We start from the raw sequence: 25,853 nt of genomic DNA, 5'->3' as shown, positions 1-25,853 counted from the left end.
GATATTTAATAATTAATATAATAATTAATTAAGGTTAAGTAAGTTCAAGGAGTAAGATAAATATACCTAAATAAATATATATATATAATGTATCAATTCTATGAATGCAAATCTAGAACCTTATATAAAGCTATATCCAATCACTATTTAATAAGACCTATACTTAGATAATCAAATTAAAGATTCAATATTTCCTAACATAAAGTAAGTCTAGTTGAGAATATAATGGATATATATATAAATATTTTTTTTTATTTTTTTATTTTATTTATTTATTATTATTTTTTTAACTTATCACAGGCAAAATCGCAGATACTCAAAAAAAATCAGGGGGGAAAAGGAAATATAAGCGAATCTATGAAGTGATATAGTGATCTCCCAGCTTTAGTTCTTCGCTTCTTAGCTCTACTAGATTCCGACGCTTCTCAGTGGTAAGGTTCACCGCTAGAGCGTCTCTTTATCAATCCTCTGCTGTTTCGATGTTGTGGCTCAATGGATGCACTTCCTGTTCCCCCAGAGCTCTCTAAGGCTTCCAAAGGCAGATCACAAATTTCTCCTTCTTCTTTTACGCTTCGTTCGTAAAACACGAACCAACCACCCCAATAGACTTTTTCAAATCTTTTTCCTTCTCACCACGCCATCTGGAGCTCTTTATAAAGGCTTGATCTTCCCTCCGTGGATCTCAACAGCTCGTCGGGTTGTCGGGGCTTCGTAGATGTAATCTTCCTATACCCTCACCGTCGCCGCCTGACTTCAGATTAAGCACTCCTCTCCCGACTCCGCCGACCTCCTCTTTCAGCGCAAATCGCTCCGAGGTATAAAAATGAGGCTTTCGATCTAGCACCGCACCTCCGATCTCCTTTTAAGCTTCCCGTCTCTTGCCGGCTATTACAGCTTCAGGCCCGCCATTAGCGGCCGGCTCACCGCGTTGGACTGACAGGGCTGCCGGGTCCAGCGAGAAGTGGTCGCACCCCACTGTCCCACTTGCCTGGCTTCCCCTCTTGTCCGCAGGACTCTCCGGGTCCTACGCCCCTTAAGGGATCCCCAAAACGCGATGAAAAGAGGTGTAGAGGAGCAGTGAGCGCTCACTCCACACCCTGTCACTGCAAGTCACCAGCCGGAAGTCTCTACTTGCATTTTTTACATGCTTTCGAACTGTTAGGTTGGCAGAAACTGGGACCAGTAACGTGAGCTCACCCCGTTACGCGGCACTAGGGATTCGAACCACTGAACTGCCGACCTTTCGATTGACAAACTCAGCATCTTAGCCACTGAGCCACCGTGTCCCTTATACATAAAGAAAACACTTTATTAAACTCGGGTCAGGAGCCAGTAATATAGAAATGCCTCTGTAGATCTTTACTTGCTAACTCTCCTTCCTTTGTGGCTATTCTATGGTGCCCATTGACTGTCATAGATCTATTAATTGGTCTCCAGAAAATAAAAAAACAACAACAATATGACCCCCCCTACCCCCACCCCTTTTTCAGGACAACAGTGTCCATTCTTCCTTATCTCACCTTTCTCTCCTCCCTATCTTGGCTGCAAAGGCAGGACTTAATTTCCAAATTTATATCAGTAAAATGAAATTTAATCAAGAAATTAAGCCACTTGAATACTAACAAATCTTGATGTATCTTGACAAATGGCAAATACGGAAAGAAAAAAAAAACCTCTCCTTTTTTCTTTCCCTCCTTCCTTTGCGTTGCTCCCCATCTTCATTAAGGACCTTCATAAATATTCATTGAATGAATAGAAAGATAGGATGCTATTAAAGCGACAGGGGAGAGAGATTGAGCAGGGAGCAATGCTGCAGGAATGAAAGGCCAGCCCATCTTCCCAACGTCTGCCTGAATAGCAATAAATCACTGGGACAAGCGAGCTGAGAAACAGCCCTGTCATAGCTGCGTCATCTCAGCCTTCAGGGGAAATCAAAATAAAATGCAATAAAAATCCTTCCTTCCTTCCTTCCTTCCTTCCTTCCTTCCTTCCTTCCTTCCTTCCTTCCTTCCTCCCTCCCTCCCTCCCTCCCTCCTTTTCCTCTTCCTTCCATCAACCCTCTTTCCCTCCCTCCTCTTCATCCCTCCCTCCCTTATTCAAGACAAGCAGGTAAGTAGTGACTGAGTTGTATGAAAAGAGTTAGGTGGGTGTCCAGAAATTGGCAACGGTTACGTCCCTTAATAATTGGAATAACTTAACTGGAAGTGCTGAAAATAGATTTTGTATCATTTTCCATGCATACCACGTGCCATGGCAGCAAGATGTTCCTCTCCACTCTGCTTAGGCCAGGGGGCTGCAATCTTAAACACTCAAAGAGCCATTTGGACCTGTTTCCCACAGAAAAGAAAACACCGGGAGCCACAAAACCCTTCCCGTGCCTGACTATTTCCTTAGCAGCCACAAAACTAGCATATGTAATTGAATTAAACATTCTGTTTTCTTCTGAAACTTTTCTTTTCTTGGATTTATCCATGGTTGGCCTACCGGGGGTTGAAAAGCTCAATAAATCATGTGCCGGCAAATATCACACATTGGCAGTTGTGATGCATATTTTGAGTGACAGGGAGCCGCAGCAGAGGGGTGAAAGAGCCACATGCAGCTCCAGAGCCTCAGGTTGCTGACCCCTGGCTTAGGCCTAGCCAATCTTGTAGGTCAGAAGGTAGGATTACAGTGACCACCTGGAGGTGGATTAAAGGCTGTCCAAACTGACCTCAACAGGATGAGGAATTAATGGAGGTGGAGACAGGAAGGATTAAAGAAATTGTTTTTCTTGACCCAGCCATACTTCATAGATAAAAGCCAACGACGACTGATTTGCCTTCTGCTCTTTTCCAAGTGCCTCATGGGAAACTGCTTTGGAGTTCTACTCCTGAACTGGAATCCCAACTAAATTAAAAAGCCTTCAAAAGTCAGTTGTCCAAGCTATTTACTCATCAAAAATATTTTCAAATCTTTATTCTGCTCACGAGGGCCTTTAACATGATGTGAGGTTTTTTTTTTTTAAAAAAAATCACAAACAGGATAAAGTTCAGATTCAGATTCAGGCAACAATCCGTCAAAAATCCAGTGGAACGATGCGGCTGTTATTGTTTGCGTAATCTTTTATTAGAACTGTAGAGCAGCTGCTGTCCGTCCCTGTTTTGCTGTGATTGATCTTCACCCACCAAAGTTCCTTGCTCTGCATGAAGTTCCTCTTCTCCTTAGAACGACCAAACAGCCATTGGTCGTTCTGTGAAACAATGACAATGAACACAGGTAATCCTAGACTTACGACCACAACGGAGCCCAGCGTTTCTGCTGATATGCGAGACAGTTGTTAAGTGAGTTTTGCCCTTTATTGCCACAGTTGTTAAGTGAATCATTGCAGCAGTTAAATTAGTAACACAGTTGTTAACGTGAATTTGGCTTCCCCGTTGACTTTGCTTGTCAGTAGGTCACAAAAGGGGATTGCATGGCCCCAAGATGCGGGAACCGTCATAAATATGAGTCAGTTGCCAAATATCTGAATTTTGATGATGTGACCGTGGGGATGCTGCAATGGTCAAAAGTGTGAAAAGGCCCATAAGTCGCTTTTTTCAGTGCCATTGCAACTGGTCACTAAATGAACTCCCTTAAGGAGTTCAAGGACTAACTCGTAGAGCCTTGGTAGTACAGTGGTCTAAAGCACCCTGTTATTAAGACCAGCTGCCTGCAATTACTGCAGGTTCGAATCTCGCCAAGGCTCAAGGTTGACTCAGCCTTCCATCCTTCTGAGGTAGGTAAAATGAGGACCTGGATTGTGGGGGCAATAAACTGACTTTGTATAAATATACAAAAGGATGAAGGCTATTGCTTAACGCATTGTAAGCCGCCCTGAGTCTTCGGAGAAGGGCGGCATATAAATCAAATTTTTAAAAAAAACAAAAACCTGTATTAGATCCCGCTGAGCTGGGCTTGATTTTGAGTGACTACTTGGACCTGTCAATACCTTGACCTCACTATAGGAATAATTTATAGGTAAAGGTAAAGGTCCCCCTCGCACATCTGTGCTAGTCGTTCCCGACTCTAGGGGGCGGTGCTCATCTCCGTTTCAAAGCTGAAGAGCCAGCGCTGTCTTAGGATGTCTCCATGGTCATGTGGCTGGCATGACTCAATGCCAAAGGTGCACGGAACACTGTTCCCTTCCCACCAAAGGTGGTCCCTATTTCTCTACTTGCATTTTTTACATGCTTTTGAACTGCTAGGTTGGCAGAAGCTGGGACAAGTCACGGGAGCTCACCCTGTTACGCAGCACTAGGGATTCGAACCGCTGAACTGCCGACCTTTCGCTCGACAAGCTCAGCGTCTTAGGCACTGAGCCACCACGTCCCTGGCAATTTATAATAATCTATAGTTGCTCTAATAAATCCTAGGTTACAATTTCAGCTTAAAAATTTAACTTCTTATTTATTCCTCTTCTTGAATGCTACAGCCTTGAAAGTCATTTTCCTGCAGCCAGAGGGCTTCCATGAAAAACGCCTGCCTTGACTTTCACATCATGGTACAAAACCATCGAAATGGCAATGAGCCTTTTTGCTGTTTCTCATGCTTCAGATCCAAAGGGTGCTTTCTTGTCTTCTACCACCAGGGGGCACTGTTTGCTTTCCAAAGACACTGCTTTAAGAAATTTCATAAATCGGAGAAGCCCTTCAGTTGGTATAGTGTCCAAAAAAAGACGCATCCGAATGAATTGGTAGACGGAGCAGATGTGAAATGGAGAATGAATTGGCATATGCTTGTGTGTACTGTACTCTCATGCATGTCTGCTATTTGTGTGTGTCCTGGGAAGGCTTTTCTTGATAGTCTCCATTTAAAAAAGATATAATTGCTCGTTTTAATTGTGGATTTTGCTCAAGAGTTTCAAAAGTTCTAATTTCTGGTTTCAATCTATAACTAGGAAATTAGGACCAAAATAACAGAATGCAAGTTAACAGAGATTCACATAATATCCTATATTTGTTTTTTTAAAATCCCTGAGCGGCATGGTGACTCAGTGGTTAAGAGTCTGGACATTGTCTGGAAAGCTGGAAGCCCAGGTTCGAGACCCGAGCACCACGTGAAGGGATGAGCACCCGTCCTTGCCCCAGCTTGTTTCAAACTAGCAGTCCGAAAGCATGCAAATGCGACTAGATCAGGGGTCAGCAACCTGTGGCTCTGGAGCCGCATGTGGCTCTTTCACCCCTCTGCTGCGGCTCTCTGTCACTCAAAATATGCATCACAACTGCCAATGTGCAATACCCGCCGGTACATGATTTATTGAGCTTTTCAACCCCTGGTAGGCCAACCATGGATAAATTCAAGAAAAGAAAAGTTTCAGAAGAAAACAGAATGTTTAATTCAACTACATATACTAGTTTTGTGCTGCTCAAAAAATAGCCAGGAACGGGAAGGGTTTTGTGATTCGCGGTGTTTTCTTTTCTGTGGGAAATGGGTACAAATGGCTCTTTGAGTGTTTAAGGTTGCCGACCCCTGGACTAGATAAATAGGTAGCATTTTTTGTGAGACTGTAGCAGCATTCTGTAATGTCACGGAAATGTCTTTGGACAGTGCTGGCTCAGTGGTCCCGAAATGGAGATGAGCATCGCCCCCTATAGTCAGCAACGAGTAGCGTTGTGCTAGAAGTTCCCCTCGCATACATGTGCTAGTCGTTCCCAACTCTAGGGGGCGGTGCTCATCTCTGTTTCAAAGCTGAAGAGCCAGCGCTGTCTGAAGACGTCTCCATGGTCATGTGGCCGGTATGACTAAACGCCGAAGGCGCAAGGAACATTATTACCTTTCCACCAAAGGTGGTCCCTGTTTTTCTACTTACATTTTTTACATGCTTTTGAACTGCTCGGTTGGCAGAAGCTGGGACAAAGTAACGGGAGCTCACCCCCTTACACAGCACTAGGGATTCGAACTGCTGAACTGCCGACCTTTCGATCGACAAGCTCAGCGTCTTAGCCACTGAGCCACCATGTCCCTCAAATTAGATTAGTAGATTAGTAGCATCTTTCTTGATGTTCTAGAAAGCCCTCAACACATCCCCATTCCCTCCCCACTCCTGGGGGAAGGATATTGCAAAATCTCCATTCCCACCCCACTCTGGGGCCAGCCAGGGGTGGTATTTGCTGGTTCTCTGAACTGCTCAAAATTTCCGCTACCGGTTCTCCAGAACCTGTCAGAACCTGGTTAAATCATCAGGTCTGGAGATCCCCAGGAACTTGAAGTATGCTTAGATGACTCTACTATTGAGGTGGTTTTATTCATTCTCCCTCTGCCCGGGGTTTGAATATATTTTAATTGACATTTAATTTTTAATGGTGTCTTTTTTTCTATTTTTTCTATTTCTAATGCTCATTTTTATATAGGCATTGTTCTTTAATTATAGCATGCCACCAGAATCCCTTCATGTGAGATGGGCAGCTATATAAATTTGATTAATGGATGAATAAATAAATAAATATAAAAAACAGAGACGAAGCAATTAAAAATAAACTACCTTTTCAAGGCAACGGCAGCTGAAGAGAATCGCAAGAGCAAATTGAGAATTGTTTTAAAATAGCTGTTCGGGTCGCAGTGTCTCTTTTCCTTTCTATGGATCAAACCACAACTTGAAGTTGTGAGATTTCGCTTGAACCCAAGGGGTGGTGGTGAGGGGGAATAACCTCCCATTCAATTTAGCTGCCTACTTCTTTGTAAATTCGAAAGGGCCTGATTTGTTTGTGAGGTCTACACTTTTATCCTTCCAGACAAGATTTCAAAGGCCTGCTCCTCATCAGTTGCCTCGACATATTAACACCAGAAAGAATGACTAATAAGGATAGTAAGAAAACACATTTAGTTCATATTTAAAAGTATACTTCTCAACTTTCATACGTTTTAACCAATATATAAAATCAAGACTTTAGAGTTTTTGGTGCTCTCTGAGCTTGGTTATTTTTTTTTTTTTTGCAGACCTTTCATGACCCAACTAAGTAACATCTTCAATGTAGGGTAATGAAATGTCTGAAGGAAAGCAACCAGTTCAGAGGGCACCAAGGACTCCACAGTTCAACCCTGAGCTACAAAATATTCTACTGGAATTCAAACTTGCTTGTTGAACTTGATGAACTTGTTCATCAATTAAAGTTCATTTGGGGAACGTCTTTGAAAAAACAAATATATTCATGGAAACAATTCATAAATGTATATTATATGACCAGAAATTGTTTGCATAACATGCATTTGATGAATTGCAAACAAAAATAATTTAAAAAAAAATGTGCATCAAAATGCAGACAATCCCAAAGGTGGTTTTTCAAGAGGCAACTGGACTTTCTTGTTTTTCTTCTTTGAAGACATTTCGCTTCTCAACCAAGAAGCTTCTTCAGCTCTGACTGGATGGTGGGGAATGGGAGGATTTATACTCCTCTCTCTCTCTCTCTCTCCCTCCCTCCCCCCTCCCTCCCTCCCTCCCTCCCTCCCCCCCCCCCCCCTCTCTCTCTCTCTCTCTCTCTCTCTCTCTCTCTCTCTCTCTATATATATATATATATATATATATATATATATATATATATATATATATATTCTTTTCGTAGGCTTTATGTGTATTTCTCTTTAGCCAGGATCTTCCTATGTAAACCAAGATTTTTATGCAGCCCTAGTTTATTGAAATCACAATCCACTAGTTTCTAGGCTTTTTTTCCTGGCAGCCAGCAAACACTCTGCTGCCCATTGGGAGACTAAGGCGACTAAGATAGATCTATTTTGGACTTATAAGTCCTCATCAGTTAGCCACACCCTCATCCCATATATCCTCCCTGTAAAGGTACAGTATTTGTTTTCTTTTCGTAGGCTTTATGTGTATTTCTCTTTAGCCAGGATCTTCCTACGTAAACCAAGATTTTTATGCAGCCCTAGTTTATTGAAATCACAATCCACTAGTTTCTAGGCTTTTTTTTCTGGCAGCCAGCAAACACTCTGGCTTATATACAATATATATACATATACATACATACATACATACATACATACATACATACATACATACATATAAAATAAAAGGAACACAAGCAGAAGAACGAACAAAGTATTTAATAAGGCTATTTCATTCATTCAGATCTCGGATGTCTTCTGCTTGTGTTCCCTGTATTTTTTTGAGCAATATATATATATATATATATATATATATATATATATATATATATATATATATATATATATATATACAGTATATATATATATGTATACATCCTTTCACTCCCTACCATCTAGTCAGAACTGAAGAAGCTTCCTGGATGAGAAGCAGAACATCTTCAAAGAAAAACCAGAAAGTCCAATTGCCTCTTGAAAAAGCATCTTTGGCACAACCATGACCTGGATGACTGAGAATCTCCATAGACATCAAAATGCTGATAAATTTCAGCACATCTTTTTAAAAAAAATTACCAGAAAATGGGAATAACCAAAATCCACCAATTCTCCAAAACGAGCAGCTGTTTTGGTGGAAAAACTTGCCTCCAAATCACAAACAATTGAAGATGACCCAAAACACAGAACTATTTTCATCAGTTGCAAGTTATGGTGAGTTATTACAGTAAATCCTTGGTTTCTTGCACCAGAAGTGTCAAAAGCAAGAGCTCAAGGTGACATAGATCCTAAAAAGAACATCGATCAAAGCAGTGGTGAAATCCATATTTTTTTACTACCAGTTCTGTGGGTGTGGCTTGGTGGGCGTGGCTTGGTGGGCATGGTAGGGGAAGGATACTGCAAAATCTCCATTCCAGGGGAAGGATATTGCAAAATCTCCATTCCCTCCCCACTCTGGGACCAGCCAGAGGTGGTATTTGCCAGTTCTCTGAACTGCTCAAAATTTCCGCTACTGGTTCTCCAGAACCTGTCAGAACCTGCTGGATTTCACCCCTGGATCAAAGACTATTTGAGCAATATAAACTCTAGCAGAAGGCACTCCAGTACAGAAATAATTGCTTTACACTTGATAATGACACCAGATAACTACCAAGGGAGATGATGGGAGAGCGAATTACAGGCATATTCCTAATAACATTTGAAGTGCGAATTGAGTCAAGAATTCCGACTGTTATTCCAATGGACTGACTGCATTTGCAGCAGGAGATAAAAGAATCATGGCAGCCTAACCTTGAAACATGCCACTTTCCTAAATTCTATAATCATCTAGACAGCCTGCGACCCTTTGGGTCATCATCATTTCAGTTATATTTCCTTACCTAAACAGAGGGCAAAAAAAAAAAAAAATAGTAGGAGTAAGAGCAACTTCTTGACTTCCTGCTGGTTTCTCCATTGACTTTCCTTGCAGGAAGCTGGCAGGGAGCATTGGAATTGACAAGCTCATGATTGAGGCTGGCTGTGGCAGCACAGCAGTGTAGCAGCACTTGAAGCAGCCACAAACTTCGGTAATTTCAATCCCACCGGAGTCCCAGATCTTGGAGGCATTCTATAAGTTAGGCCATTTGATTAAAAAAATTCTTGCCTTATGACGCACTGCTTTGCCCAACTGCAGACAGACAGAAGAGTTTTAGAAGGATATAGATTAAAAGGTAAAGGTTCTCCTTGCACCTATGTGCTAGTCGTTCCCGACTCAAAGCCGAAGAGCCAGCGCTATCCGAAGATGTCTCCATGGTCATGTGGCTGGCATGACTAAACACCAAAGGCGCACGAAGCACTGTTCCCTTCCCACCAAAGGTGGTCCTTATTTTTCTACTTGCATTTTTTATTTGCTTTCGAACTGCTAGGTTGGCAGAAGCTGGGACAAGTAACGGGAGTTTACCCCGTTACGTGGCACTAGGGATTTGAACCGCTGAACTGCCGACCTTTCGATCGACAAGCTCAGCATCTTAGCCACTGAGCCACCACGTCCAGTATTAATCCAGTGACTAATATGTAGTCACCAATTCTTAGGTTTTCATTCTTAGGTTTGCTACATGACAGATACAAGAAAGGATCCCCCTGGAAACATACACGAAATGCTATGCTTATAGCTACACCGTTGATTCAATTAAGTTCTTTTTCAGCTCTCCACACTGAAAAAGAAACAAATTGATATACAATCTTGTTTGCAAAAACAAGAAATTGAAAGCATCAAAACTCACACAAAATGAGAAAAGAAGGCAATCTGACATGGATAGTCTTGTTTCTTTCTAAATGCTAACTGTAAAGGTGTGTTACTCTCAGAGTTAAATCCAGAGCACCCATTCCTATTTTCTCCTTACAACCCCCCCCCCACTTCCATATTCATTCTTTCTCCCAACAGGTCTCCTTCCAGGTGTCAACTCTGAAGCTGACCTGACTGAGGCCATCTTGGAAGCTTCAAGTGTTGTCACAATGCTGCTGAGGGATAGGGAGGGGGGAATAGAGATAGTTGAGATTTTGTAGCCAAAACAAAATAAATTCTCCTGAGAACCAAGGACATTCCCACAGGTGGCTGAAGAGAGGAGGAGTGAAGTTTCCAAGCAACCGGACAGCAACTTGATTGGACCATGTGACTGATTGTTTGGGAAAGGAGGAAAACTTTTACTTTTAATTAGGTGAAAACTGTGGGAACCTTTAAAAGAGTCGGTTTTCACTAGTCCGTGCCAATATGATATATCCAATAAAACTGTTCTTTAAGGAATCTACCTGCCTCGGAGTTCTATTTGCTACGGGTATATTACTTGGAACCCTGACACCAGGTTTGTCCTCCCTTGCCACAAGTACAGCTAGTCCTTTGAGTTGCGACCACAATGGAGCCCAAAAATTATGTTGCTAAGTGAAACATTTGATAAGTGAGTTTGCCCCATTTTATGACTTTTCTTGCCACAGTTATTAAGTGAATCATTGCATTTGTTAAGTTAGCAATGTGGTGGTTAAGTGAATCTGGGTCCTCCACTGATTTTGCTTGTCAGAAGGTCGCCAAGCTGATCACGTATGACCTTGGGACACTGCAGCTGTCATAAATGTGAACCAGTTGCCAACCATCTGAATTGTGATCATGTGACATGGGGATACTGCAACGGTCCTAAATGTGAAAAACGGTCATAAGTCACTTTTTTCAGTGCCATCGTAACTTTGAATAGTCACTAAATGAACTGTTGTAAGTCGAGGACTACCTATAGTTAGTACAGAATATCTGTAGCTCATCGAACTTCTCAAGTCTTGGTGTTCTCTTGATTATTTTCCCGCAGACATTTCATTACCAGGCTAAATAACATCAGGGTGATGCGGTGGCTTAGTGGTTAAAACGCTGGGCTTGTTGGTTGGAAAAGCCAGCAGCCCAGGTTCAAGACCCAAGCACCACAAGACAGGGTGAGCTCCCATCCTTGCCTCAGCTCCTGCCAATCCAGCAGTTCAAAAGCATGCAAATGAAAGTAGATAAGTAGGTACCACTTTGGTGGGAAAGTAACGGCACTCTGTGACGCCATGCTGGTCACATCACTGCAAAAATGTCTATGGACAGCATTAGCTCAATGGCTTTGAAAAGGAGATGAGCATTGCCCCCTAAAGTTGGCGATGACTAGCAGAATAAAATCCACAGAGACTCCTTTTACTAGACAACATCGTCAATGAGCCATGTTTCTTAGCCTGTTAATGAAACATCGGTAGGAAAACAAATTCTGATTTAATTAGGCATTTTAACTTGCATTATGGATTGTGGTTTTTATTGTTGTGAGCCGCCCTGAGTCCGTTGGAGATAGGGCGGCATATAAGCCTAATAAAATAAATAAATAAAATAAATAAAACAACCCAACTGAAAAAAACACAGAGAATCCAATCAATGCTATGTCCCAAGTGATGCAAAGGGATAAAGGAAAGGTTTTATCTCTTTCATTCATAATTCCGTTTGCCATTCAATTGATGTCTGCCTATATAGGGTTTGTTTGCTGCCGTTCCAGCAGAGGCGAAGCTGTGATGGGGGCTGTGATTACAATGGCAACAAAGGGTTAGATTTTTCTGCTTCTGTTTGCGTCTGGATTGTTGCCTCCCGGATCTGATAGCTGTCATAATGCAATTGATTCCAGCAGAGTGCGTTTGCTTCTTAGCTAAGGTTAGAATACCATCTTCAGGTAGATCTAAGCATAGTTACATTCCCTTTGGACTTCTCTAAAACAAGCTGCACACTTCATAAGGTCATTGAAAGATGTAACAGGTTCTTTTGTAAAACACGCTAAGCTTAGTTACTGCTAATCCCGCTTAGGTTTGGCTTAGTCTGTTGCACGGACCCCGTCTATTGTTGTTAGTTGATGGCTCAATAACTTATACAAACACAGAACAAGAATTCATTGCATAGCTGGGTTGTGCAAATACAGCCTATATTGGATTGCCATTTGCTGGAAGATCTCGAAAACATCAGTCTGCCCTTAGTGCTGCTTTCAAACTATTGAAGAAGACTTGCTCAAGGGAAGGTGGCCCTCCTTTGATATAACTATTTTACAGCTGGAGGTCTGTTTCCAGGAACAAAGCTCTGTGCAGGATTTTTTTTGGGGGGGGGGGTTAAAAAAAATCATCTCTGTATCTTTACCATGAAAACAAAATAGATTTAAGTGCCTCTTAATCTTATCACTGTCAGAAACATGCCTGGTTGACAGGCACAATAGAACTTTCTCCGTGGTGTTTCCCACATTCTGGAATTCCCTACGCCAAAAGAGTATAGGAAACTGAAGATATTACCTAGTTGGGTAATAAAACGTAGGCAAGAAAATAGCCAGGCTCAGAGAGCACCAAAAATTCCTCTTTGTTGTTTGCTATCAGGAAGCAAAATCTGCTGAAGGTAGAGACGTGTAAATTCACACATATAGAATAGGATAGAATAACAGAGTTGGAAGGGACCTTGGAGGTCTTCTAGTCCAACCCCCTGCCCAGGCAGGAAACCCTACAACACTTCAGACAAATGGTTATCCAACATCTTCTTAAAAACTTCCAGTGTTGGAGCATTCACAACTTCTGGAGGCAATTCATTCTATTGATTAATTGTTCTAAATGTCAGGTAATTTCTCCTTAGTTCTAGGTTGCTTCTCTCCTTGATTAGTTTCCACCCATTGCTTCTTGTCCTGCCCTCAGGTGCTCTGGAGAATAGCTTGACTCCCTCTTCTTTGTGGCAACCGCTGAGATATTGGAAGACTGCTATCATGTCTCCCCTAGTCCTTCTTTTCATTAAACTAGACATACCCAGTTCCTGCAACCGTTCTTCATAGGTTTTAGCCTCTAGTCCCCTCATCATCTTTGTTGCTCTTCTCTGCACTCTTTCTAGAGTCTCAACATCTTTTTTACATCGTGGCGACCAAAATTGAATGGAATATTCCAAGTGTGGCCTTACCAAGGCATTATAAAGTGGTATTAACACTTCATGTGATCTTGATTCTAACCCTCTGTTTATGCAGCCCAGAACTGTGTTGGCTTTTTTGGCAGCTGCTGCACACGGCTGGCTCATATGTATGCATATGGACACACAATAACTTACATGAAAAATGCAGAATCAGCCTAGCTCTGAATGGCTTCCTTGGCATAAGATCATCAGTCCTGGGAATGTATCTAGCATTTAATTCCACTCCTAGGTCTTCATACCTACACAGTTATTGTCTATTAGAAGGTCATGATGTTATTGTGCAAACAACATGAATTGACACACATTATGTAATTCCTGCCATTGGTGTGATGATGCAGGCAATGTGCATTTGTTCCTTTGGGACACTTGCCCTTGCCTGCTGTGATTAGGGAGTGGGTAACAAAAGACCCATAATCCACAGCTGCCTTTTCATGGAATGCATGTTCCTTTTGACTGCAACTCCTGTATTTTGCCATTTTATTTATATCCTTGATTGTATCTTTACTTATTTGGTTGTCTTTATGCTGTGAGCTACCCAGAAGTCGGATGGTGCTAGAGATAAGAAAGAAAGAAAGAAAAAAAGAAAGAAAGAAAGAAAGAAAGAAGAAAGGAAGGAAGGAAGGAAGGAAAGAAAGAAAGAAGGAAGGAAGGAAAGAAAGAAGGAAAGAAGGAAAGTGGAAAGAAAGAAACAATGAAGAAAGGAAGGGAAGAAGAAAGGAAGGAAGGAAAGAAAGAAAGAAGAAAGAAGAAAGGAAGAAACAAGGAAGAAAAGAAGGAAAGGAAAGGAAGGAAGGAAGGAAAGAAAGAGGAAAGAAGAAAGAAAGAAACAAGGAAGGAAGGAAGGAAAGAAAGAAGGAAGGAAGGAAAGAAGAAGGAAAGAAGAAAGAAAGAAACAATGAAGAAAGGAAGGAAAGAAGAAAGGAAGGAACGAAGGAACAAAAGAACAAAAGAAGGAAGAAAGGAAGAAAGGAAGGAAGGAAAGAAAGAAAGAAAGAAAGAAAGAAGAAAGGAAGGAAGGAAAGAAAGAAAGAAGGAAGGAAGGAAAGAAAGAAGGAAAGAAGGAAAGAAGGAAAGAGGAAAGAAAGAAACAATGAAGAAAGGAAGGGAAGAAGAAAGGAAGGAAGGAAGGAAGGAAAGAGAAAGAAGAAAGAAGAAAGGAAGAAACAAGGAAGAAAAGAAGGAAAGAAGAAAGGAAGGAAGGAAAAAAAGAGGAAAGAAGAAAGAAAGAAACAAAGAAGGAAGGAAGGAAAGAAAGAAGGAAGGAAGGAAAGAAAGAAGGAAAGAAAGAAGGAAAGAAGAAAGAAAGAAACAATGAAGAAAGGAAGGAAAGAAGAAAGGAAGGAACGAAGGAACAAAAGAACAAAAGAAGGAAGGAAGGAAGGAAGGAAAGAAAGAAAGAAAGAAAGAAAGAAAAAGAAAGAAAGAAAGAAAGAAAGAAAGAAAGAAAGAAAGAAAGAAAGAAAGAAAAGTTTGAATGTGAAAGCAATCTAGGAAGGATACCTTCCTGCATTTGACTCAAAACTCCAGTGATACCTACAAGGAGATCTCAACTTACAACCATTCGTTTAGCAACCATTCAAAGTTACAGCGTCACTGAAAAAAAGAGACCCACAACGGCTCCTCACACTTACAACCATTGCACTAATCCCACGGTTCACTTTGTGTGCTGGGCAACCATATATATTTAGAATGGTTGCAACGTTGCGGGTCATGTCATCACCATTTGAGACCTTCCCAGCTGGCTTCTGACAAGCAAAGCCAGATTGGCTTAAGCAACCATATGATTCACTTAACAACCAGGGCAAAATAAGTAATAAAATCAGGCATGGCTCACTTAATTAGAGCTTGCTTAGCCATGGAAATTCAGGTCCCGGTTGTGATTGTAAATTGATAATTTGCCATAACCATAACCATTGGGCGATACTTTCAACTGAAAACTGCCCAGTTGAGGCTTCCATGCAGATCCAGGTGCGGTGAATCAACTCCATGCACAAAAATAGATCTGCAGTTTGAGACTGAACACATTTAAAAAAAGAAAAAAAACCTACAGTACTGAAATGCTTTATTTTGATTCTGGCCCATCCTTTCCATAATTTCCCTTTATTAAGCACCCGTGCGCTGCCCTTTTAAAATTTAAATGACCATTAGCCGAATTTATTGCTGATAGCGTGGGATTGCCTTCACATCATATTGCCTGTTCCATTCAATTTAGACTTGTCTTTTCTTTTCTCCCCCACCCCTCCTTTTCTGTAATGAGAAAAGTAACGAGGAGAGAGAGAGAGAGGAGACTGTCACGTTTTTTAAATGCTCTGCCCCCCCGTCCAATGACTGCCTCTTCCATTATTCTGATCAAATGGCCACCAGAGTTTACTTTTCAAACCAGAGGAGACGAGGGTCTCAGAGGCTCCACCTAGTGGTGGGTTTCAAATTTTTTTTACTACTGGTTCTGGGGGTGTGGCTTGGTGGGCGTGGCTTGGTGGCGTGGCAGGGGAAGGATACTGTAAAATCTCCATTCCCTCCCCAATCCAGGGAAAGGATACTGCAAAATCCCCATTTCCTCCCGATCAGCTGGGACTCGGGAGGCAGAGAATAGATGGAGGTGGGGCCAGTCAGAATTTTTACTACCGGCTCTCCGACCTACTCAAAATTTCTGCTACTGGTTCTCCGGAACTGGTCAGAACTTGCTGAAACCCACCTCTGGCTCCACCCCAAGCTATATAGTGCTTCAGCACTATATAGCTCAGCACCTGTGTATCATTCTGACTGTCCATCCCAAGGTAAATTTCATTTACCCCATCCAAGCAATTAGAGGATGTCTAATAAATGCACTGATGCCTCAGTGGCTAAGACACTGAGCTTGTCGATTGAAAAGTCGGCAGTTCAGCGGTTCAAATCCCTAGTGCCGTGTAATGGGGTGTGCTCCCGTGACTTGTCCCACCTTCTGCCAACCTAGCAGTTCGAAAGCACGTAAAAAAAATTGCAAGTAGAAAAATAGGGACCACCTTTGGTGGGAAAGTAACAGCATTCTGTGCACCTTTGGCATTTAGTCATGCCAGCCACATGACCACGGAGGCGTCTTTGGACAGCGCTGGCTCTTCGGCTTTGAAACGGAGATGAGCACCACCCCCCTAGAGTCAGGAATGACTAGCACATATGTGCGAACTAACCCTAACCCTACCAGTGGAAGACCTCCAAGGTCCCTCCCAGCCCTAACATTGTATGATCCCAAGTTCATGCTCTATTCAGCCCTTCATCTGCCAGTGGTCCCCCATTCCATCCAGCTAGATGAACATCCTCCCTCTGGTTTCCCAGTTCCTGCCTATAGGACCACAAAACTTCCCTAATCCCTTGTCTTCGTTTTTTTTTTTTTTTCAAAATGTGGGAACCTTGCTACTTTACTTCTGAGAAGCTCCATTCAGCCTTTCCTCTCTCAGCCCTTCACTGGCAGGGCAAGGTACTACATGTATATATAAACAGAAACAAACATCACATTCTCTAGCACTGATGATATGACTTAGTTGGGTAATGAAATGTCTCAACCAAACAGCCCAGCTCAGAGAGCACCAAGGACTCCACAAATACTCTTTAGCAGCCATTATCTAGATAAGCAGGAATTAAAACCAGACATCCAGTCAAGCAGGAAAGAGTACCCTAATCAAGGAAATACAAAGAAGAAAATCACACTCCACCAACACTGCGTGGCAAGCTATTGTATGTAAATAGGGAGCAAATCCCACTCCATTAGCACTGACAATGTTACTTAGTCAGATAATGAAAGGTTTGCAAGCAAGGATCCCACAGTACAGTCCTTTATTCTTTATTCTTCAAGAATTTATTCTCTTCTATTTTAGGAATAAATCACATTCTGCAGCCGTTCTTGCATTCAGTTTTATGTTGGCTATGCTGTTGGTGAAAAAGGATCTATTTTTGTGTTTATTAACTAATTAACCAACATTAATTGGGACAGTGGTTGTTTTTGTTTCAGAGGATGGCTTTACAACTTGATTTTTTTTTGTGGGGGAAAGGACATCAACTTCATAAGTCCAGTGGTTTTAAAAAAATCCCTATCCAATTTATCTTTTAGAATTTCATATTTCATAAGAGATTTTTGTTTTTCTCCCCCAAGTGCCCTTCTTAACTTTCTGTCTCGTGGTTATCTTATTTATGCTACCCTTTCTATTTTTTTAAAAAATAAAACATACTGTCATTTGCATATAATTATTTCTTTTTCCATTTATGGCTCCACATAAACACAGCAAACAATTTTTGAGACTGGAATAATGATTTTTTTTTTTTCAGATGGCTTCAAGTTAGGAATCGGTAAGTATGATTTATTCTTCAAGAAAATTGCTTCATTGCATTTCTGCTTCCGTCATTCTACAACATCCATTTCCAGAATTACCATTCCGGATTTCAAGTGTCTTCCATAGTAGCCTGGTTTTGTCATTCATAGAATTATACACTCATAGGGCTGGAAGGGACTTTGGAGATCTTCTAGTCCAGCGGTCTGCAACCTTAAACACTCAAAGAGCCATTTGGACCCGTTTCCCACAGAAAAGAAAACACCGGGAGCCACAAAACCCTCCCCGTGCCTGACTATTTCTTGAGCAGCCACAAAACTGGCATATGTAGTTGAATTAAACATTCTGTTTTCTTCTGAAACTTTTCTTTTCTTGGATTTATCCATGGTTGGCCTACCAGGGGTTGAAAAGCTCAATAAATCGTGTGCCAGCGGATGTCGCACATTGGCAGTTGTGATGCATATTTTGAGTGACAGGGAGCTACAGCAGACGGGTGAAAGAGCCACATGCAGCTCCAGAGCCCCAGGTTGTTGACCCCTGTTCTAGTCCAACCCTCTGCCCAAGGCAAGAGACTTTAAATCATCCTGGACAAATGACTGTCCAATCTTTTCTTGACAACCTTTAGTGAGTGAGGCAAACTCTTTCACTGATTGTTCTCACTGTCAGGAAATTCATCCACGTTGAAGCTTTTTCTGATGAGCTTCCATCCACTGCTTCTTATCTTGCCCTCAAGTCCTATGGAGAACAAACTGAGGTCCAGTGGTGGATTTCAACTGGTGTTTCGGTTCGATTCATGCACGTGCTTCGCATGCCAAACTTACGTTCCACGTAAGCACAGTGTATTAACGGAACAGCTAAGACGCGGCAATCTGCTCTGCCGTGCCTTTCAGCTGGGCTAAAAACGACCGAATATAAGGTATGTATAATGCAGGGGCGGGTGGGAGGGCCAAGCTAACCGTCAGAGAGAACCAGTTCACTCTCAGCTCACCATAGTTGCTATCGGCTTGCCCGAACCGGGCCAAACCAGTAGAAACCCACCACTACCAAGGTCCTCTTCCTTGTGACAGTCCTTCAAGTATTGGAAGACTGCTATCATGCCTCCCCTAAGCCTTCTCTTTGTTAAGCTAAACTTACCTGGTTCCTTTAGCCATTCTTCATAGCATTTATCTTCCAAAGCAGGGGTCTCCAACCTTAGTAGCTTTAAGCCTGGAGGACTTGAAGTCCTCCAGGCTTAAAGCTGCCAAGGTTGGAGACCCCTGTTCCAAAGTCTTATCATCTTTGTGGCTCTTCTCTGCACTATTTCTAGAGTCTCAACCAGTGGTGAAATCCAATTTTTTTTACTACCCGTTCTGTGGGCGTGGCTTGGTGGGCGTGGCGTGGCTTGGTGGGCATGGCAGGAGAAGGATACTGCAAAATCTCCATTCTCACCCCACTCCAGGGGAAGGATACTGCAAAATCCCCATTCCCTCCGTACTCCTGGGGGAAGGATATTGCAAAATCTCCATTCCCACCCCACTCTGGGGCCAGCCAGAGGTGGTATTTGCCGGTTCTCGGAACTGCTCAAAATTGCCACTACCGGTTCTCCAGAACCTGTCCATAACTGCTGGATTTCACCCTCTGGTCACAACATCTTCCTTGTATCATGGCGAGCAGAACTGAATGCAGTATTCTAAGTTTGGCCTTACTAATGTAGAATAAAACCCAGTCGGTTTTAGTTGTTAGTGTTTACTGGTCCAGCTTATGTTAAAGACCAGAAATAAAGGGAAATTTCAAGTGTGAAGTGTTTCCAAGAAATCTACAAAACAAATTCGGAGCCATGTCTACTTACAAGTTGGCAACGATAGGGACCTCTTTAGCCTATACATCTGCATGACAGAGTAGAAAAATGAAATGTTTATGAGCCATTATAAATTCACCATTTTCATATTTAATTTATGGATCATTTAGTAAGCTTGAACCGAGTTAATATGCATCCCCAAACAGCTCTCCAGCAGAGGTTTGTGTGACCAGATCTTTAAAATGTACCCATACTTCGGTAATGAGTTAAAATTCTTTTTCAGCACGTTTTTATCTTGCTGTCGTTTTTAAACTCCCAGCAGAATGCAATATGCTAGCAATTTTTCAGTGCCCGATGAACTTTTTGACCGCCAGTCTGGTCTAAAAAAAAAAAATGCCACATCCAAAATGTAGGATTATAGTTCAGAAAAAAAGAGCATATTATATCTGAGGCAAATGTCAATGCTACCTTATAATTCCCTAAAATGGGCTGTTAATCTCTTCCTCGGTCCCTAACATAACCTGACTATCTCTTTTTGCTGGATCAGTCTTGAAGCCCAGATCTGTTGTAGTCCGCCAGCGGCCCATGGAGCTAGCAGTGGAGTCGGACAGTGAGGAGTCTGGGGAGGAACATGGGCCAGTCCTGGAGTCTGGGGAAGGCCCAGACGAGGGCTCTACATCAGAGGCAGAGATGGAGCCAGGGCCATTTGGGAGCGATGCACTGACTCCAGATCCTCCAGAGTCATATATCAGAGAGGCAGTGGAACAGGAAGAGCCTGTTCCTAGTGCATGAATGCACAGAGCTGCCAGAAGGCAAGAGCAGCTAAAGTAAAAGGGACGACTCGGGAGTAAGGCCAGGAGATGATTGGCCCCTCCCATAAGGCTTAAAAGAGCAGCAAAGGCTCTTGGAATCTTTGTAGGAAAGCAACGTTGCTAAATCTGTTTCCAGTCGGCGTCTCTTGTTTCTGAACTTCGTGGGGCTTTGCCAAGGAAGGCCTTTGGCAGGGTGCCAAAGAAGATAAAGGTTTGTGATAAGCCTGAAGGAATTTTTGTGAAGGACTTGTTTTGGAATTAATTTGGACTAAGCTGGGAATGAAGTAATTCTCAGCTATTATAATATAATAGTTTTGTTTGAGACTAATTGTGTCCTGCAATGTCTAAGTGAGCCTAGGTCACAACAAGATCTAAACCTGCTGACAGAGTGATGGCCAACATTTATATCTAATGGAGACACTGTTTTCTACTGTGGCTTCCAATGCCTTATTCAAGTCCAGGATATGGAAGAAAAAGGATGAGAGAGAGAGAAATCAAAATTGTTTATGAAGAAAAACGGAGACCTTGGAAAACAAAGCAAGCTTAAGAACTTGGGCAGTTTCATTGGCCCTAAAGCTTCTGAATCAAAGTAGGCTTGTAAAGCATCCTTAGATGCATTGGCTTGGTGGGGGATTCAATGAGAGATAGTTGTCATCAGGGCCTGTCAGCCATTTCAGTATAAATATATGGCAGCCTGCAGATATCTATGGAGATTCTCAGCCATCCAGCTCATGGTTGTCCCAAAGGTGCTTTTTCAAGAGGCAACTGGACTTTCTGTCTTTTCTTTGAAGACGTTTTGCTTCTCACCCAAGAAGCTTCTTCTGCTCTGACTGGATGGTGAGTCCTAGCGTTGCCAGGTGTCCACTATTTGAGCGGACAGTCCGCTTTTTTCACATTATGTTCCCTATTTTTTTTCACAAAATAGTGGACATTTTTTTTATTCAAAAGCTTTATGATGAAATGGTACATAATCTAAAGCTGTACAGTCTAAGAGAATAAGGATAGGCGAATTGCGTTTTGTCTTTTTTTTCATAAGTTAGAATGAGACAAAGATCGAATATCCATTGAACTCGATTCTCCAAAAAAATTAATGATGAGATTAAAATAAAAATATATTATAAAATTATGTACAGTTCACATTTTTAAAATGTATTGTAGTTTCTGTCGACTGACCTAAAATGGCGTGTAAAAATGTTTGTAAGAAAATATATAATTTAATTGTAAAATTTTTTTATTTTTTTACTACTTAACAACCCCCCCCCCCGGTTTGTCCGCTATTTTTTGGAAGCAGACCTGGCAACCCTAAATTGGTGACTGAATCCTTCCATTCCCCACCATCCAGTCAGAGCGGAAGAAGCTTCTTGGATGAGAAGCAAAACACCTTCAAAGAAAAGACAGAAAGTCCAAGTGCTTCTTGAAAAAGCACCTTTAGGACAGTCTACAGATACTGCTAAAAATGGTTTCCAGCATTCTAAAATCTGATCAAAAAATTTAGAGGTGAATGTAATGGATTAGGAGCAGGAAGACCCAACTTCAGTTCCATCCTCAGCCATGCAAACTCCCTGGGTGATTATGGGTCCATCAGCCCAACCTACTTCACAGGACTGTTGTGCTGGTAAAAATGGAAGGAGAGAGCACTAGGTGTGCCGCTTGGAGTTCTTAAAAAAAAAAATCACAGGATATAAAACGAACAAATAATTAAATTACAAACCCCCAGTGATCATTTCAAAAGATGGTTTTCCTCCTTGTGAGAACATGTGGGTTGCATTGACGCAAATGCAGGATTAGGACAGAGAAGAACCAGGTTCAAGTCTCCTTCAGCTGGGAAATTTTCAGGATGAAATTGGAACAGAGGGAGGGAATGATGGAAAGAATGGAGGGAGAGAGGGAAGGAAGAAGGAGAGAGGGAGAGGAAGGGGAGCTGAGAAGGAGGGAGAGAGAGAAGGGGGAAAGAAGAAAGGGAGGAGGAGGGGGAGGGAGGAGGAAGAAAGGAAGGAAGGAAATCCTGCTGCATTTTCCGTGATTTGGATACTAAATGCAAAACTGTTTTACATTCATCATTATTCAACTTATCACTTTGAATCTTTGCAGCCTTCTTGATTAGGTTCGTTCTTTTTTTTTTCTTTTACAAAGTAAGTTGTTTCCACACAATCTCCCAATTCCCTTCTCCCATACAATTTGCCCCCTCCCCTTAAGAATCTTTTCACAAAAGCATGACTGTTTTTTACCATTTGAGAGGCTGCTGAGGGTTTAGGTAGAATCATCCTTAGCACTATGCGATATTTCCTACCATTTGGCCAGAAAACCTTCGAGAAAGTGCATCTTTTAGGGGGAAATTTAGCTTGAAGGGGTTCTTTTTCACAGAATGTGTGGAACCTTTCACAAAAAAACAAAAAAAAACAAAACCCAAGCAATTCAATATTACCTGCACATTTATTTCAATCCTGCCAAGAAATGAAACAATCAGCAGTTTCTCTTTATTATTATTTTTTTAAAAAAAAATCCAGCGTCAAAAGCTCCTTAGTACAAAGTTACCTGAACCCTTTGCCTGACATTTTCCATTCTCTATTCCCTTCTGGAGCACTAGCATTTTGACCCAAAAAAAAGAGTTACAGAAATGTCCTTCTTTGAACTAAAGAAGTCACTGCAGTAACAGTTGGACATTTCCAAATCATTAAATCCAAGTTCACAGCAAATCTTGTGCTTTTGCACTGTTTTAGTATTGATAAGAAATGCCCAAGCATCTTTCATTTATATTTACAGACAAGTCAAGAAACTTTATGGAGTCAATGACCGCTCCATAAAACACGTTGCATAGATGGAGCTAACGTTGGTTAGCCAATTAGGTAACTGATCAATCAAACCACTGTGCATCTAAGCCATGGCTTGACAAAACTGGGCCTAAGGAAGTTAGATGTAGATGTGATATGCCTACAGGAAGCTCATATTAAAAAAAAAAAAAAGCAAATTGTTGGAAAATGCAAAAATAGGGACTCTCGTGCAAAAAAAGAAAAGAGGAATTGCAACATATGTTAAAGAAAGAATAAAATCAAAAGTAATATATTCAGACGAAGAGGGCAGAATGTTAATGTTAGAATTAGAAGTTGAGCAAAAACAAATTTCATTTACAGTAATATACTCACCAAATAAAAACCAATATGAATTCTTTAAAAAGATACATAACAAAATAACGGAATTGGAATATGAAAATATTTGCATATTCGGGGATTTTAACGTGATGCCCAAAAAGATTATAAGAGTAATAAGAAGAAGAAAAAGAAGAAAAATATATTACCAAAATCATTTTTTGACATGGCATCAGAATTCAGTCTTCAGGATGTATGGAGAGAGGCACACAGGACAAATGTGTTAATATACATATTATTCACATCCGCATCTATCTTGGTTCAGGATTGACATGGCTTGGATGACATCAGAATTACGAAATGGGATAGATGAAATAGAAATAGAAGTTAACAATTGGGCAGATCATAATCCAATAAAAATAAAACAGAAAGGTCAGAAACAGACAAAATTGGGCCATACTTAAGAATATAGAACGATCTGAATTTAAAAGTAAAAGATTTAAATAAAACTAATCAGAGTAAAACCAGGATATTTAATTAAGTATGTTAGGTGTTTTGTGCAGCCATGGCAGTTTCTTAAAAGGCCACCAGATGGGAGCAAAGAAGCACCTTTGATCCCACTGGTGGGTCAAGGGGTTCCGGCCCCTGAAGCCCCATTGGGGAGAGTTAATGGCCCTCCAGCCCCCTCACACCCATTGGTAAGGGAGGGGCCTGGGGCCCCCATAAGACCTCCTGCACAGGGGCTGCTCTTCGGCTCTTGTTCTAGCTTCCTACGGGATTGATCCATGGGCTCAATCCAGGCATGGATGCCTTCATGCCAGGGAACTCATTTTCTCTACTTTATTCCTAAATAAAGATTCAACTTGATTGCATCCTTGCATACTGCCTTTTTCTTGGAAGCGCCTCAACGAACCATCAACCTTCGTGAGATCTCTCACAAAGTATGTGAGTTCAGAGATCAAGACAAGCTTTAGCTCAAAATGAACCCTTCGACTTTTATCTGTTTAGCAACCGTTTGAAGTTACGGAGGCATTGAAGAAAGTGACTTACAACCACTCCTCAAACATATGACTGTGGTCACTTGTGACCTGTTTCTGTGGTCACGTGATCAGCATTTAGGCAATCAGCAAATGGCATGTATTTGTGATGATTGCAGTGTCTCAAGGTCACAGATTCACCATTTGCAAACTTCCCAGCCGGCTTTAGATACGCAAAACCAATGAGGGAAGCAGGATTTGCTTAATTCAATTAACAACCATGGCAAAAAGGTCATGAGATTGGGTATGAGTCGGTTAACAACCAACTTGCTTAGCAACAGTAATTCTGAGGACTTCTTGTTGTTCATCCATCGTGTTCGAAGAGGACCTTGACATCTAACAGGTTGTGGGCTGGCCACAATGTGTCCGCAGGTCACTGGTAAGACCTATACGGGCACAAAATGTTTTGTCACATGTTGGGCAGACATGTGTGGGCACCGTTGCAGCATTTGAAGCTCTGGCTTTGCGGAGTGCTCACTTCTCTTGTGCTATGGGTGTTCTTCTGCCATCAGATATCTGGCAGCCTTGGGGGATCAGCGTGTGCCAGGTCGATCGGTCTTGTGCCAGGGTTTCCCAGGAGGTGGTGTCGATATCCAGGGACTTGAAGGAGGCTTTCAACGTGTCTTTGTATCACTTCCTTTGTCCCCTGTGCAATCGCTTTCCTTGAGACTGCTCACCATAGAGGAGCTATTTAGGGATGCGATGGTCTGGCATCCTTGCAACATGGCCTGCCCAGCTTGTCTGGGCTTTCATCAGAAGGGCATGAACTGATGGCAGGCCTGCTCTGGAGAGGACTTCTGTGTCTGGTACCTTGTCCTGCCACCGGATCCTCAGAATTCTACGGAGGCATGTCGTGTGGAAGTGGTTCAATTGCCTAGCGTGCCTCCTGTATACAGTCCAAGTCTCACTGGCATACATCAGGGTAGTTAGCACTACTGCTCGGTAGACTTTGAGCTTTGTAGCAAGGCTTATTCCATGGCGGTCAGTAGTCTGTCAAATGCAGAGCTTGCCTTGGTGATTCTGCAGTTGACCTCAATGTCAATTGTCACTGCACGGAAGAAGGTGCAAATACTGGAATACTGCTATCATGTCTCCCCAATTCTTCTTTTTTCTAGACTAGCCAGACCCAAAACCTGCAGCCGTTCTTCATATGGTTTAGTCTCCAGGCCTTTAATCATCTTAGTTGCTCTTCTTTGCACTTTTCCAAAGTCTCAACATCTTTTTTGTAATGTATTTATAAAAAAAACCTTTTGTAATTTCTAATGTATTTATTTAGTGTACAGGTAGTCCTTAATTAGTGACCATGATTGGGAGCGGCAACTCTGTCACTAAGCAAAACATCACATAACTATGATGGACTTATGGCATAACTTCCTATTCAGTCATTAAGCAAGACATCACAAAGCAGTCACTTAGTTCACCTCCACATTCTCTATTAACTCTGCTTCTCTCTTGCCAGTTGCAAATAGTATGATTGCCAAATGCTGCAACAGCCATAAATGTGAGAACTGGTTCCAAAGCT

The sequence above is a fragment of the Pantherophis guttatus genome, chromosome 10, assembly GCF_059756535.1.
Source record: "Pantherophis guttatus breed Tessera chromosome 10, ASM5975653v1, whole genome shotgun sequence".
In the NCBI taxonomy this organism is placed as follows: domain Eukaryota; kingdom Metazoa; phylum Chordata; class Lepidosauria; order Squamata; family Colubridae; genus Pantherophis; species Pantherophis guttatus.
This window is presented reverse-complemented; position numbering follows the sequence as displayed.